Source organism: Schistocerca piceifrons, chromosome 9 (assembly GCF_021461385.2).
Source record: "Schistocerca piceifrons isolate TAMUIC-IGC-003096 chromosome 9, iqSchPice1.1, whole genome shotgun sequence".
NCBI lineage: Eukaryota > Metazoa > Arthropoda > Insecta > Orthoptera > Acrididae > Schistocerca > Schistocerca piceifrons.
This window is the reverse complement of record NC_060146.1, coordinates 134,403,212-134,407,894: the sequence shown is the minus strand read 5'-3', so window position 1 is coordinate 134,407,894 and position 4,683 is coordinate 134,403,212. Positions and strand designations below refer to the sequence as shown.

General features: G+C 42.1%; 1 pseudogene; it reads right to left on the bottom strand.

The window, feature by feature from the left end:
• Positions 1 to 2,612: 2,612 nt before the first annotated feature.
• Positions 2,613 to 2,729, bottom strand: LOC124717609 (annotated as a pseudogene).
• Between the last annotated feature and the right edge of the window lie 1,954 nt (positions 2,730 to 4,683).

Genomic DNA, 4,683 nt, shown 5'->3' with positions numbered 1-4,683 from the left:
ATATCGTCGAACTGTTCGTGCACATGACTGTTGTCTTGAAAACGTCCCCATCTGTTGACTCTGGGATCGAGACGTGGCTGCACGATCCGTTACAGCCATGCGGATAAAATGCCTGTTATGTCGACTGCTAGTGATACGAGGCCGTTGGATCGAGCACGGCGTTCCGTATTACCCTCCTGAACCCACCGATTCCATATTCTGCTAACAGTCATTGGATCTCGACCAACGCGAGCAGCAATGTCGCGATACGATAAACCGCAATCGCGATAGGCTACAATCCGACCTTTATCCAAGTCGGAAACGTGATGGTACGCATTTCTCCTCCTTACACGAGGCACCACGACAACGTTTCACCAGGCAACGCCGGTCAACTGTTGTTTGTGTATGAGAAATCGCTTGGAAACTCCCCTCATGTCAGCACATTGTAGGTGTCGCCACCGGCGCCAACCTTGTGTGAATGCTCTGAAAAGCTAATCATTTGCACTTCACAGCATCTTCTTCCTGTCGGTTAAATTTCGCGTCTGTAGCACGTCATCTTCGTGGTGTAGCAATTTTAATGGCCGGTAGTGTATTTAAATCACTAATGACACAGTTGCAAGCTTTCCAAACACATCGATTATAACAAATGAAATTAAGAAATGGGATTTCTTAAATGAGTATCACGTATGCAGATATGAGGGGCCGCACTTTCACGAGCTCAGATCGGAATGATTGTGCTCCTTTTCTCAAATAATTTTCGTTGTTCTTTATGTCCTCGCGCTACAGATCACGAAGCCAATTCTGGTGAACAGTTTGAGTTTGAAATTAAAATCTTATGGGTTATTAGGCCACGTCATATTTCTACTAAAATGATCGACGTTTCGACCCCTCTGCTGGGATCTTCCTCAGGATCTTTTGGCATCCACTACTGCTAGAACACTGTCAGAGACGAGTGTCGCATCCTCTTGTAAAGGGGTTTTCTCGCGTTCGTGCTTGAGAAGTGGTAGTGTCGGTTAAAATTCATATGGCTACCATTGGTGGGCCATAGTCATAGGCTAATATTCCCGCACTGTTGCAGAAGAAGGGGCGTTGGTGGCTATCTACTGTGGATACCGGTGTGCGAGCGACATAAACAACGCGCTGCAGGTCACCTCGGCGGACAATAATATTTTGGGTAAACATTCCCCCTCCCTTGCTCTGTCCGTTTAGAATTTAGCCAATGATGACGACCAATCAATAGCAGTAGCAGGAATTTCAACCAATACCCCTTCTCCAGCCTAAGTGTGGAATAGTGCCTTTCTATTCAATGACGATGGGCCGCCAATGGTATCCACAGGAGATTACCCAACAACGCCCCTTCTTCTGCATCAGAGCGGGAATATTAGCCTATGACTATGGCCCACCAATGGTAGTGCTATGAATTTTAACCAATACTCTCAGACTTCAAGAAGAATATAATAATTCCAATCCCAAAGAAAGCAGGTGTTGACAGATATGAAAATTACCGAACTATCAGTTTAATAAGCCACAGCTGCAAAATACTAACGCGAATTCTTTACAGACGAATGGAAAAACTAGTAGAAGCCGACCTTGGGGAAGATCAGTTTGGATTCCGTAGAAATATTGGAACACGTGAGGCAATACTGACCTTACGACTTATCTTAAAAGAAAGATTAAGGAAAGGCGATCCTACATTTCTAGCATTTGTAGAACTAGTGAAAGCTTTTGATAATGTTGACTGGAATACTCTCTTTCAAATTCTAAAGGTGGCAGGGGTAAAATACTGGGAACGAAAAGTTATTTACAATTTGTACAGAAACCAGATGGCAGCGATAACAGTCGAGGGACATGAAAGGGAAACAGAGGTTGGGAAGGGAGTGAGATAGGTTTGTAGCCTCTCCCCGATGTTATTCAATCTGTATATTGAGCAAGCAGTGAAGGAAACAAAAGAAAAATTCGGAGTAGGTATTAAAATCCATGGAGAAGAAATAAAAACTTTGAGGTTCTTCGATGACATTGTAATTCTATCAGAGACAACAAAGGACTTGGAAGACCAGTTGAACGGAATGGATAGTGTCTTGAAAGGAGGATATAAGATGAACATCAACAAAAGCAAAACGAGGATAATGGAATTTAGTCGAATTAAGTCGGGTGATGCTGAGGGAATTAGATTAGGAAATGAGACACTTAAAGTAGTAAAGGAGTTTTTCTATTTGGGGAACAAAATAACTGATGATGGTCGAAGTAGAGAGGATATAAAACGTAGACTGGCAATGGCAAGGAAAGCGTTTCTGAAGAAGAGAAATTTGTTAACATCGAGTATAGATTTAAGAGTCAGGAAGTCGTTCCCGGAAGTATTTGTATGGAGTGTAGCCATGTATGGAAGTGAGACATGGACGATAAATAGTTTGGACAAGAAGAGAATATGTGTGCACTCCGTCATCAGGCCACAAGTGGCCCATCGGGACCATCCGACCGCCGTGTCATCCTCAGCTGAGGATGCGGATAGGAGGGGCGTGTGGTCAGCACACCGTTCTCCCGGTCGTTACGACGGTTTTCTTTGACCGGAGCCGCTACTATTCGGTCGAGTAGCTCCTCAATTAGCATCACGAGGCTGAGTGCACCCCGAAAAATGGCAACAGCACATGGCGGCCCGGATGGTGACCCATCCAAGTGCCGGCCACGCCCGACAGCGCTTAATTCGGTGATCTGACGGGAACCGGTGTATCCACTGCGGCAAGGCCGTTGCCAAGAAGACAATAGAAGCTTTCGAAATGTGGTGCTACAGAAGAATGCTGAAGATTAGATGGGTAGATCACATAACTAATGAGGAGGTATTGAATAGAATTGGGAGAAGAGGAGTTTGTGGCACAACTTGACTAGAAGAAGGGACCGGTTGGTAGGACATGTTCTGAGGCATCAAGGGATCACAAATTTAGCATTGGAGGGCAGCGTGGAGGGTAAAAATCGTAGAGGGAGACCAAGAGATGAATACACTAAGCAGATTCAGAAGGATGTAGGTTGCAGTAGGTACTGGGAGATGAAGAAGCTTGCACAGGATAGAGTAGCATGGAGAGCTGCATCAAACCATTCGCAGGACTGAAGATCACAACATCACATCTCTAGCACGAACGCGAGAAAACTCCCCTTTATATTAGGACGCGACACTCGTCTCTAATAGTAGTGGATACATGAAGATCCTGAGGAAGATCCCAGCAGAGGGGTCGAAACGACGATCATTTTAGTAGAAATATGACTCGGCCTAATAACCCAGAAGATTTTAACTTCAGTGACAACGGCCACGAAAGCCTGTAGAATTACAGCATGAGCTTCTTTCTCATTGTCCACGGTTTCATCCACAATCGTTTCCACTTCTCTTTCTTTCCAGGAAATGTGTTCGCCACCAAGATCTGCTGTTTTACAGGCAATTAACTGTTCAGCATCCGTTCCCGAGCATCTATGACGAAAAATTTAACGTCAATGTAATAGGCCTAGTGAAGTAGCTTGATCAAAGGAGTTTGAGAAATCTGTGACAAAGACCTTTGTCAAACACTTGTTACAGTGTAATAAAGGCCTTGAGAAGGTAACTTCCAGGAGTACTGGGTGCAAATTTCACAGATTCCTGTTTAGGTGCAAGCTTCAATGAGCGTAGTTCTCACATATCGGTATCCACTTTTCGGACATTAAGAAATATTGCATCTACTTGACCGCCTCGATCTATGGCTTTCAGGATCACATAATCTGTAGGATGGCATGATTTGATTAGATCTGATTTTTATTTGGTTCTGTCAAATTAAATTTTATACAAAGATTTTACCGAAACGTAGGCCAAGTAGATGAATACTATACTATATGGGCAAAAAGACAAGAAGAACAAACAATACTGTAAATAATACAAATACCAGAAATAGAATACTACATTCAAGGTTTAAAAAAAGGAACTGCAGACAATGTACATACAAGATATACAATATTACATACACTGCCACGCAAATTACATCATTTATAATATAATACAGATTACGCAAGTTTTATAGCTCTAGAATTTCATTTAAATTACGTACTGTATGGTTTATGAGCAGTTGTTTCAATTTCCTCTTGAATACATCAGGATAATGTCCTTTTTTATATTCAGTGGGAGCTTACCGTAAATTCTTATTCCAGTCTGGCCAACGCCTTTTTGTACTATACTGAAATTTAGTATTTGCAAAAACCTTGCTTCTTCCTTGTATTATGGTTAGGAATATCGCAGTTAGTTTGGAAAAGATATTTGTTGTTGATTACAGATATCATCAACAAGTAGTTTTATTGACTTGTCCCCAGTATCTTGGATGGACATCTACAGGGTGTCCGATTTGATACACTACAGATGAACCTAACAGCTCGTTTTTGTATTTTGAAAACGTCTCCGACTCTTACAGCATTTCCCCAGAATATTGCATCATGCGAAGTCAGAGAGTGGGAAAACGAGAGGTATGACAAAATTGTTTCCCTGTAAACACAGGGAAAATAGGTCTTCGTGGAAAACATGTTGAGCTTAGTTTCTTGAGTAGGAAAACAATATGTTAATTCTATGGTAATTTATTATCCATTTGTATTCCTAGAAATCTTTATGCGAAGTTTCATTTAATTTCTGACTATTGATATCTATTTCAAGGGCTTGAAGCTTGCTGTTTACCATCTGGAACTGCATTAAATTTGTTT